The 12,083-nt window shown below is 48.2% G+C and overlaps 1 long non-coding RNA gene across 1 annotated transcript in view; it reads right to left on the bottom strand.

Moving 5' to 3' along the window:
- LOC137756113 (uncharacterized) overlaps nucleotides 1-10,573 on the bottom strand; it is a 29,514-nt gene extending 18,941 nt beyond the window's left edge. Inside the window, exon 1 of the long non-coding RNA XR_011072174.1 lies at nucleotides 10,484-10,573. This is a non-coding gene — a long non-coding RNA (uncharacterized lncRNA). The remainder of the gene's footprint in view (nucleotides 1-10,483) is intronic.
- Between the last annotated feature and the right edge of the window lie 1,510 nt (nucleotides 10,574-12,083).

Here is a 12,083-nt window from a genome sequence, read left to right as displayed (position 1 = left end):
TGAAAGCGTGGAATCCTAACCACTAGGCAACCAGGAAACACCCCGGGAGGACATTTTCAACTTGAATAAAACTAATACCGATTAAGGTAAAGCTTGAAGCTGGTGGACAGTTTCTTATTCAAATGGAGGGGCTGGTTTAATTTTTGAAATGGATCATGAGGTTTCAGAAATCAGCTTTGCTTCGAAAAGAGAACCCAGGAGTATCTTTAGAGGGGCAGAGACCCACGGATGACGACCCCGAAGGGCCAAATCAGGAGAGTACAGTTCCTCCTAATAAAAAGTTCCTCCTAATAAAAAGGGGACGACGGGTCCTGCTCAATGCAGCTGTCCCCACCACGACCCCTGGAGAAGGTCACTTTGCGCACGCAATTCTGACAACATCATGCTCAAAAAAATCACGTTATTAACACTAAACATGAAAGCAAAACCAAATTGTGTTCTCTTCTTGCCCCCAAGTAAAGAAAACCAAAGCGTCAGAGATGAAAACAAGACAATACACAAAGATCAGAAAACAGATCAAACCCTAGAGAACACATGCAAAACCAAAATATTAATTACTAACTGTGCGAGGTAGAATATAGAACAAAAGGAGTCCTAAAAGACCCCCCTGCTCCCCCAAAAAAGAACCAAATATAACTTAAAATTGTGAGGAAAGATAGTCACATTTCATAAGCCAATGTTACAGCAATGAGAGAATATTCATGATGTAGCCTTGGGCCCTGCTTGCTGAGTTCTTGTAACAAGCTCTGGGCCAGGGCTAAAAATAGCAAGGAACACGAATAGTCAGGAGTTAGGGATGAGGCTACCAGCCAGCGCTGGTAACAAGGAGAAGGTCACGTGCGGTGAGGCCGATGGAGAGCAGGGCAGTTCTTGGCCAAGAACAGGAGGGGAAGCCTCTCAGGTCAGCCCCCAAGGCTACAGCAGAGAGCAGCATTCACGGCCTTAGGTGGCTGGGCTTCTGCTGCGGCTTCTGCCACGAATCCCGCCCCACAGGTCACCTCCAGCTTCCCCTGGAAATGGGCATCTTCCTCTTAAAATACAGTGTGGCCAGAGAGTGGACTCTAATATTTCTTGAGGGTCTTGGAGGGCCTCCAGGCAGTGTGGACCAGGAAATAGGAGGGGGTTTGGTGGTCAAATGAACCTGAGACACCCTGTGTCTAAAACCTCCTTTGCATTCACATGCTCATGAGCATATTCAAGGCTCTGAGAAGTTCTGCTGTTAAAAAACCCAGTTTAATTAACCCCCAAAACACGCCGAAAAGCTAGAGATCTACAAGACATGCTTTATCTTCGCTGCCTTATGCTTATTATTCTGCACAACAAGAACAATAATATTCATGGCCACCAAATTTGATTTGGCCCATCTGATTGGCTGTGTCCGTCCCCTCTCACTGTCATGTGTTTCCACTTTAAAGCTGCCTGTTAAATTTGAAGGGCACAACTGTCTCCAAGGAGCTTATCTGAGTAGGGATGTATCCCGGCTGGAAATTCTGAGCATCCCCCCGGGAAACCGCGGTACTAATTACCAATGTATTTGTAGAACGTCCTGTGTTACAAAGCACTTTGACAGAAATCTGATTCCTTATGATCTCTCACTGTAATACAGTGACGGCATGTGGGAAGCTGAGCTGATTCCCTTCTAGGAGTGCAGCAAAACAAGTCTGGTTTGCGGAGGAGTTAAATCAGAAAGCTGAAGATTTAGGGTAACTATATCCCCACTTTCTACCGCAGCTTCCACCGGTCAAGACTACACTCACGGCTGCCTCAGAGGTTCCTCCCCCACTGATCCCTTGTCAAGTTTAACCTCTAATTACTTGACAAGGATGCTGGCTGAACAGGTAACTTTATATTGGAAAACCTAAGACTCATATTATTTTTCAGTTCCTTGCTGAGTTATCTGATAATGATACTGTTGCCAACAGGATCAAGTCCAAGTACCTTAGCTTCTCCTCACATTTGAAAGCGACCCGGCTTTCCAACTTCATCTCCAATCACTTTCCCACCCCATGCACTGCGTTCCCGCTGCCCCCAACCACCAGCCACTTCCTGAATAGGCCTTGCTTCCTCCAAACCCTGGATCTCAACACACTCACTCTGTGTTCTGTTCCTGGCTGTCCTTTCCCTTCTCCGCCCGCAAAACCTTGCCAGCCCCAAGGCAGAGCTAGTCACTCCTTCCTCTGGGTCCCCCAGTCCTCTTAGTTCTAGATAGCACCGATCCTTTTGGAATTGTTTGTGTGTCTTCTGGAGCTTCTGGAAAGCAGGGCCTATGTTTCATCCATCATGGCATGCCCTGGGCCTCATGCAGTGCCTAATGGCACATAGACGATGCTTAAGAGACTTTCGCTGAATGGATGACTGTTAGGCACTGTCTTTGACAGAAGAATCTCTGGGTTTGTGTTGAGACAAAAAAGAGTACCAGGGCTTCCCTGGTGGCGCAGTGGTTGAGAATCTGCCTGCTAATGCGGGGGACACGGGTTCGAGCCCTGGTCTGGGAAGATACCGCATGCCGCGGGGCAACTGGGCCCGTGAGCCACAACTGCTGAGCCTGCGCATCTGGAGCCTGCGCTCCGCAACAAGAGAGGCCGCGACAGTGAGAGGCCCGCGCACCGCGATGAAGAGTGGCCCCCGCTCGCCGCAACTAGAGAAAGCCCTTGCACAGAAACGAAGGCCCAACACAGCCAAAAATAAAAAAAATTTTTTAAAAAGCGTACCCATCACCAATCACCAGCAGTTAATGGAGAGTGGCAAGGGGGAGGCGCCAGAGCTGGCACTGGCCTCACTAAGTGAGGGAAGGGACAGGCCTGGGCCCAGTGGGTGCTTATCACCATCTCTGGGGAAAGAGGCATATACGAGATTTTTAAAAGATGCTTTTCAAAAAGAGAATGGATTAAACGAGGATGAGAAACAGTGGCCCAGGACTGCATTCAAAGTGAGCCACGCTGGATAAGAAAGGGAGGAAGAGACAGGGCAAAGGACCGTCCCCTGGCCCCCTGCGAGGGTAAAGGGGGATCCTCCTGCACTGCGAGGGACTCCTTGACTCCGGGACCTCCCGGCTGGGGGTCAGGCTGGGCAAATTCCCCATCTTCGGCCTCCCTGGCATAGATAAGGCTTGTGCTCAGCTTCTCCTGGAGGGGAAGGAAAACTCATAAATTATTTGTTACCAGTTTTTCCCTTACTTTTATGATGTTTCCTCTTCATAGTTAACCTTCGATTATTTGATTAAGATCACTTAAGAAGAACTTAGTTCATTCTAAGCTCAGTCCACCCTTGTTATCTTTCCTCAGAATCCCTGAACTCAAAGGGACTTAAACCAAACATCCGGACATTTAGCTCAGCAGTGCCAACAGCCTCTAGTGACTCCAGGCAAGTAGGAAAGATGCCCAGCAAACAGGGCAAGTAGTAGAGGTTGCACCTATTTTCTTTCTGAGATTATCCATATGAGGGAGTCAGAACTAGTCGTTAAATTATGTTTGTTTATAGAAATCACTTTACCTTTCTGAGCCTAAAAGTCACAGACTATTGCAACTAAAAGGGACTTTGGAGTTTACTTAGTTCTTCCCATTTCATTTCACAAGATGGAAAGGGACAGTGGGAGAAGCGGAATTCAAACTTTCTAACAGACTTAGTAGAATTCTATAGCTCTTTTCCTCTAGAGAACTTAGATGCAGTTTAAAGTGCTTTTAAATGACCACCATGTCCTGATTTATTCCTCCAGAAGCAGGACAGCAAATATGAGGGTGGGGACTGAAGTGAGAAAAACACGCTGAATCAATGGACACGAAAAGAAGAGTGATTAAGAAGAGGCTGCCTGAACTTATTCGGATTAATTCCACTCTAAAGAAATCCTCGAATAGAGGAAACACCATAAGATACTGATGAAATAAAGGAAAATACTGAGTTACCCACTCCTTCTTAAAATGTATTAATGAACCGATCCAGTGAGAAGTTTACATGTCTTAACTGTGAATTCAATAAACATCACTGAGCATCTGCTCTGTACTAAGTCCATGGGGATTAGGGTAAAAGTAAGGATGTACATATGAATAATGAGAAGAGCAAACATTTATGGAGGGCTACCATGTTGCAGGCACCGGGCTAAGAACTAGCTCATTTAACCTTAATCCTAAGTATGACTGTTTGCCCATTTTACAGGTAAGGAAACTGAAACTTAGGACAGGGAAATAACTTGCCTGAGGTCCCAGAGCTGGCAGGTGGCAGCGCTGAGTTTCTGACTCAGGTCAGCCAGAGCTCCTAACCATTACACTCTAGTGACTCCCAGGAGAAAGATCCCCGGAGCTTGTAGTCGGACGAGTGGGGCGACTCGGGAACAAAGAGTCCATAATGATAGGGCCTCCCACTGGGAAAGGGGATAGTTAAGGAAGAGTCACAAGGAAGGTAATACTAGAGCAGGAGCTTAAAGAATGAAGGAAGAGACGTCCATTTGGAGAGAAGTGGGGAAAGTTTGCTTTAGGGACTGTGCCACGATAAACAGAAGCATCACACCTGGAGCCAAGGAAGAACCAAATGGTGCTAGGGTCACACCAACCATACCCCAGGGGCTCCGCTTTGGGCCTAAAACTAGATTCAGAAAGAAAACACTCTGGTTGCAATCAGCACGAGGAGTAAGACCTGCAGCCCACTGGTGGAAACTGCTCGTGGCCGTCAGCGCTCAGGCTCCTTGCAGCTTGGTCCGCTGTGGCCTCCTCAGGCAGCGAGCCGGACACCGCTCTGGGGTAGACTAGCCTGGGGGCTGTGGAGGGTGAGGGCGCAGCGACACAGAGCTGCCAAGAACCGGGCAAGTCACTGAACACAGCGTCAAGTCAGTGCACCTCCTCCAGGATGGTCACCCTTCCCATAGCCCACGGCTTTATTCAGCCTCAGTGCCTGCAGATGAGCAAAGCGTGGCCGTGGACAGATCTGGAAGAAAGACGAGAGATGTGACAAAGGAAAAGCAGGGTCCCACAGGTGCTATTGATGTCCAAGGCATTGCTTTGTGCTTTCTTAAAATCATGGCTAACACATGGACACTAATCAACTGAGCAGTCCCAGGGCCCCTGGTAATATTCGCTCACTTCTCTTTAGAGAGACATTCCTTTTCTCTCTCGAAAACTAGATTTTTTCTTTTTCCATTTTCTGCCCTTAACCGTCTCTAATGCTCCCTTTCCTTTCTCTCAGTTTCTTCCATCAGCCTCTGGTGGACTCGCCCCAAGGCCCGCAGCTCCAGGCCCAGACTTTTGCTTGGAAGGGCAGCACGCCGCTGTGGTCACGGGCCTCCTCAATCTGAATTCGCTTGGAGAGCTGGACCAATGCAGAGCCCTGGGCCCCACTCCAGACCCACTGACACAGTCCTGCTGAGCTGGGAGCTGCATTTTCAACAGCGCTTCCAGCTCACTTTTTGCTTGCTAAAGTTTGAAAATCACTGCCCTGGGGACCCAGACCCTGGAAACTTTCAGATCTCCGATCTTTTCCTCCATCTCCCCCATGGAACCTTCTTTGGTAAATGGAGATGCTGAGAAGGTACAGAGCAGTCCAGGGCTTAGCCTTTCCCCGTTGTCTTGTGTTAACTCGTCTGCCTCCTCTGCTAGACTGTGAGTCTCTAGGATGGACACCAGGTTCTACTCAGCTCTCCAACCCTGGGTGGTGCATGGGTCACCGTGGACGCTCCACTACTGTTTGTGGAATGAATAAATTGTTGATGTAGCAAACCCTCCTCTCTTTTCTCTTATCCTTTCCTCCTCTCCTTTCTCTTGGGGGCCCCCCTGGCCTTGGGCACAAAACGCAAATGTTTTAAGAGATGGTTAATATTTAAAGGGACAGAGTCAGGCATAGGCCAGGCAACGGCTGCTTGCTCAACTGACAAACAAATCCACCTTCCTCTGTTCTTTCCTAAGCCAACAGGAAGCAGCCAGGAGACGGTCACTCACCCAGCCAGGGCCCAGACCCCGCCATCCTCCCCTCCCACACAGCAATTTCACAATGTTGCTGAAACCTGGGGCTATAAATAGGCTTTATTAAGAAGCCACGTTGGGGACTGAGCAGGCCGGATGGGTGACCCCTATTTGCCGCCCCTTCCAACAAGTGGAGAAAAAAATTTTAAAGTGTCACTTAGAAGAACCCAAGCCTGGGCAAAGTATTCTACCTTCACCTTGGAGCTCTGTCTGCTCCCCCAGGTTCTGACTGCATTTTAGGGTCTCTGACACATTCTGCTTATCGTTGACCAATATGAAACTTTGTCCTGCTGATAATAATGAAGATAATGATAACGAAAGAATTTTTTAGTAGATCTTCCTCCCCCCGCTCCATTCCTATGGCCCCTATACTTGTCTTGTCTCTGATCTCTTGTGCATGGACCACTGTCGTGTTTCCCATACCGATTCATGTCCTCCCTCGCTCCAGTCTACAAGATCAATTCTCCTACACACTCACTTTTTTCATGGTTTTTCCCTGTTCAGAATTTTTCAGACTCTTCCCATTATATGTAACAGTGGCCTACAGTGTTTTAAATGCATACCCTTATTCTTAACGTATATATCAATGTGCTACTATGGATTCATATAAAGTATTAGGAAAGCTTACTTTCATTGTGAATCTTTGACAAACATGAATATAAATCGCAGCTCTAATATTTTCTCCCTGTACTCCAATGGATCGTTTTGGACACCACTGACAATGGCTGAGATTGAATCATTATGTTGGGTCATCAAAGCCTTCTAAGACCTAGTTCCAGGTCATTCATTCATTCACTCAACATTTCTTAGTGACTAATATGGCCAGGCATGGGGCTAGGCTCAGGGGATAATAAGTAGTTACAGCCCCAATAGATCAGGAGCTTACAGGTGAGTGGAGGAGATAAACCCATAAATAAACAACTCTTGGAGAAACTTATGTATCGTCAGAGATGTTTGCACAAAACCTTAAGGGAGAATAGAGAAAAGAAATAACTTTGCCTGCGAGAGTCAGGAAAGGCTTCGCGAGGACTATGTGAGCTGGGTCTTGAAGGATGAGTAGGAGTTCACCAAATCACAAAAAAGAAAAAGGGCCTTCTAGGCACAGAGCATAGCATAGGCAAAAGGCACAAAGGTAATAAAAGAATATGGTACATTTGAGAAGGGACAAGTAGTTCACAGAGGCCGGTGGAGTACATGGGGAGTGACAGAGGATGAGGATTAGAAAGGAAGGCTGAGGTCAAATCATGGAGGACCTTGTCTGCCATACCAATAAGTTTGGATTTTATCCTGAAGTTAGTGGGAGTCATGGGATGTTTTGACAAACTACATTCTCCTCTAAATGTGTTTTTACCTGTCTTCCCCAGAGGAATGGCAGAATATGGCAAATATGAAGCAGAAAGAATAAAATCAGCAGTTCCTCAGGGCAGCTCTGGCACACCTTCCCTCCCCTGAATGTGCCACCATAGATGTCTGTCCCTTCTCAGGGTGTCTATGAAGCTGGTGGCCCGGGCTACTTGGGAGGTCCTACAGCAAGGGCCACAGCCGCCGGACAGCAGGATGCGCCCCTCCCCAAAGTCTAAAGGCAAGTTCAAGAATGTCCAGTGTTAGGATGGAAGCTAACGAGGACTCACACTCCTCGTCCGGGATTAATGGTTATTGGGAAGGCTTCGTGATGAGATTCGGACATGTCTCTCCTACACTCTCAGGAGTTGATCAACCCAAACTTTAGTAAAAACCAAAGTCTTGGAATATAACACAATGACAGATGCATGTATCGTAAATGAAACTGAAATTGGAGAGTAAGAATTTTTTATTTCTTTGTCTCCCCAGTTTTCTGGGTGGCAGACACTACCATCTACCTTCTCTCTTTATTACACTCTTACTAAGAAACTGATGTTTATACAGTGTTCCCAGATAAGCCTTTCCTCTGTTAGGGTCATTAGTATGTCCAATTCCTCTCCTAAGAAGCTTTACCATAAAAATCTCCTTAGAAGAGTTTTCATTCATTTAATCAACCTGCATTGTGGGCCGAATGGTTGCCATGCACTGTCCTTGGCTAGGTTTTTATGTCTAAAGTATTTTCCTTCATTTGTGAAAATGACACAGATGGCCACCTTCTCTACAATGGGTCCTTTGGGTTGTTTTTCCCAGGAGGATGTTAGACTTACCCTGAGCCATCCACAATTTCCCTCCTGTGACCGGGGCCAGGCCATTGATATATACGTTAAGATCCTTGGTCCATGTTTGAGGTGGTCTGGGTTCAAAGACTAGAACTTTCCTCTGCAGAATAGAGCTTTACTCTATGCAGTGCTGGAACAGTAGTGTTGAGTTTTAGCCCTATGCACTAACAGAATGAAATAATCATTCAGAGGGAAAACATTGCATCCAATTAGAAATGATAGAGCTCTTTATCTAAACTGAGAAAAGACTTCTCAAGATCACAACAATGCAATGACAAACATGAAGCGTAGCCCTGCAGGGATGTGGCCACTGGGGCAGCTGACACCCTGGGAAACAGCAGGATGTAGCAGACAATGGGCTGGCCCAGAGTCAAGAGACTACTGTGCTGGTCTCAGCTCCGAACACCGGCCATCTTCCTGGAAAGCTCCCACCCTTTCTGGCTGACACAGTCCTGTCAAAAGAAGGTACGAGGCGGTTGCTATCTAAGAACCTGGTCCTAAAGTGTTGTGTTTATTTCATCGTATTTCCACACAGTACCAACAAAAGCAAGATTTATTAGGTCAGCACTGCCTCCTGCATGCTTATATCTGAATCTGGCTGCTTTCATTATTCTAGTCTAGATCATGGCACTGATCTGCCACTTCTCTTGGGAAATCCTTTGGAAGGGAAGAGAATGAAACAAACACCCTTTTCTCTCTGCTATTTTCATCCGGGCTTCATTCTGAGGCTCTTCTAATATCTTCAAACAACGAGTGAGGACAAGGAAAGAAAAAAGGGACATACCAGGGGAAGCAGGGACATGACTCTTCATCAGAGACAGAAAGAACCAGAAACCACTACCCCACACAATCATGAAGGTTGACGCTAGTGTCTTGAGTACTGCATTTCAATATTCCCCTCTTCGTAGTGATAGTGACAAAGCCAGCTTACCGCATTAGGGCATTATGGGAGAAATAATGACACAACTTAAAAAACCACTGCAACAAAGTACTGTTTGTGTGCTAACTGTCACAGGTAACATGAGCTGCTTCTTACATGGGCAGTAGTGGTCCCCAAATAAAGGTCTTAACCCACTCTTCCTACAGGAGTTATGCCCGGGCAGCACTGGCTAAGAAGGCAGGGTGGTCTGCCCCAGGTCTCATCAATATGGGGACCCAGTGAAGCTCTGAAGCCAAGTTGAGGCTGAAGGCTGGCCTCCGATTTAAGATGACTAAGAAAGTCAGCGTGGGGCTTCCCTGGTGGCGCAGTGGTTAAGAATCCGCCTGCCAATGCAGGGGACGCAGGTTCAAGCCATGGTCCGGGAAGATCCCACATGCTGCGGAGCAACTAAGCCCGTGCACCACAGCTACTGAGCCTGCGCTCTAGAGCCGCGAGCCACAACTACTGAGCCCACGTGCCACAACTACTGAAGCCCGTGCACCTAGAGCCCGTGCTCTGCAACAAGAGAAGCCACCACAATGAGAAGCCCACGCACCACAACGAAGAGTAGCCCCCGCTCGCCGCAACTAGAGAAAGCCTGCACGCAGCAACAAAGACCCAACACAGCCAAAAATAAATAAATAAAATAAATAAATTTAAAAAAGAAAAGAGGGGCTTCCCTGGTGGCGCAGTGGTTGAGAATCTGCCTGCTAATGCAGGGGACACGGGTTTGAGCCCTGGCCTGGGAAGATCCCACATGCCACGGAGCAACTAGGCCCGTGAGCCACAACTACTGAGCCTGCGCGTCTGGAGCCTGTGCCCCGCAACAAGAGAGGCCGCGATAATGAGAGGCCCGCGCACAGCGATGAAGAGTGGCCCCTGCTTGCCGCAACTAGAGAAAGCCCTAGCACAGAAACGAAGACCCAACATAGCAATCAATCAATCAATCAATAAATAAATCTTTAAAAAAAAAAAGAAAAAGAAAAGAAAAGAAAAGAAGTCAGCATGGATGCTGTAGTCTAGACAGTAAGCTCAGCAAATGGCAAGACAGTCTAGGAACTCTTGAACGAGATGGCCCATGGGCTGGGGTTCAAGCTGTTTCACTAATAGGGACCCAAGTTAGAAAATACCATGGGTATGTATATTTATTTATATTCACAGACTATCCATATACTATTTATTTATTAACACTTATTTATATTTAGATTTATCACAACCACTGGAGGGCTGACCCTACTTCCAGCCCTCTCCTGTGGTTTTTCTCGAGCAGAGGTTGGCAAACTAGGGCTTTTTTGTGCAGGCCAGGAGCTGAGAATAATTTTTACATTTTTAAAGGTTGTTAAAAACACACACACACACACACACACACACACACACACACACAAAGAAGAATATGCAACCTTATGTGATACACAAAGCCAGAAATAATTTACTACCTGGTCCTTTGCAGAAAAGCTTGCCCACCCCTGGTCTCGAGGCCTTATTGGTCTGTCGTGCATAACATGATTTATGGCTGTTCTTTCATTTCATCCTTACGGCGACCCTGTGAAGTAGGTAGGGCAGCTGTTATCATGTCCATTTTACTGGCAGCCTGGAACAGAAGCCTGGAACAGTTACATAACTACTCCAAGGTCACGGTCACGGTGGTGAGGCCAGTTCTCCTCATTGTCCATCCAGGACTCTTATCAGGAGATCACAGAGAGAATCACTGACCTAGCTCATCTTCACGGTAGGGGGTGTGGGGAAGGGTTGAATTGCATCCAAATTGGTTTGGGAGTACCGGCTCTGTCCACCCGTTCTTAGCAGGCAGCTCATTGGGGGAAAATATCATGAAGACTCTTTGGAAATGCTAGGAATGTTTAACTAGCCTCGTTATAGATTTTGGCAGGTCAGGCAGCAGAAGCGCACTGTCCCCTGCAGCCGACGGCTCAGCTCAGAGCTGACAGAGGTCCTGCAGTCGGACGCCTGCCTTCCCCTTCTGCTTTCCCTTCTCGTTCACTCGCTCCCCTCTGCGTCCCGAGCGCACGCTGAGCGGAGCAGCTGGAGGGATGAATGCCCACATTGTCCCCCCAGCCTGTCAGCGGCCACAGACCCGTGCAGCTGCTGTGAGGCCCGCGTCCCCGGTGTAAACAGCCGGCCCGCCTGAGTAGTGGCTTGTTCTCTTTGCTGTTCCTGGGCCAGATCTCCCCGACGCTGGGACCCTCCTCCCCTCCCTCCCCTGCTCTGCTGCCCCGGGGCTGAAGAGGGGCTTTGTGCCCTTAACTCAGACCTTAATCCCCTTGAACGCTACCAAGGTAGAGACCCGAAATAAAGACACACATGGGATGGGTCTCTGAGTCACCCACAAGCAGGAGGGGCTGGGGGCTGCCTGTCCGTCGGGGACGATTTCAGAAGTTAGGATACAAATGGTCGGAGGCTGGACCTGGTGACTTTTCAGGGCTCTTCTGCCCTTACGAGTCCTCAAACATCTTTCTGCCGGCCTGCTGTGGAGTGACAGGGCGCACTCTTAGAGACAGGCTGCTAAGAGGCAAATCTGTGCAGTCATTACCAACTCAGTCATTTGGGTCATTTAGTAATTGAGTCCATACTAGGCGGAGACCTGGCTTCTCAGGAGGGGAGACAAAGAGGGGACAAGGATGAAGACCGGCAGGAGTGGGACCCCGCTGACAAAGTAGAGCCTGAGAACCCTCGGGATGCACACGAAGCCTAAAGGCAGGGGGTCAAGGTCAGGGAGGGGGGCCACAGCACTGAGGGGCCGGCAGGGGGAAGGTCTGGCTCTCCTTACATCTGCCTCTGATTTGTCCTTTGTCCCAGTTCCTGTTTTCAGTGACTCAAACCTACGGTAAGTCTCCCCCTGCGCCCTCATACAAGTCACCGTCTTCCCAGCTCACCCCAGCGCTGCCCGCCCTCCCTCCATCACTGTCACAGGGGTCCTCGGACACCTCCTCGTTGCAAATCTGCATGTCTCATCAGAAAGAGCACGTTGATCTTTAGCTCTTTTTGCAGGACTTGTCCCTGCCTTGTATTTCTCACAGC

Source organism: Eschrichtius robustus, chromosome 21 (assembly GCF_028021215.1).
Source record: "Eschrichtius robustus isolate mEscRob2 chromosome 21, mEscRob2.pri, whole genome shotgun sequence".
Taxonomy (NCBI): domain Eukaryota; kingdom Metazoa; phylum Chordata; class Mammalia; order Artiodactyla; family Eschrichtiidae; genus Eschrichtius; species Eschrichtius robustus.
This window is presented reverse-complemented; position numbering and strand designations above follow the sequence as displayed.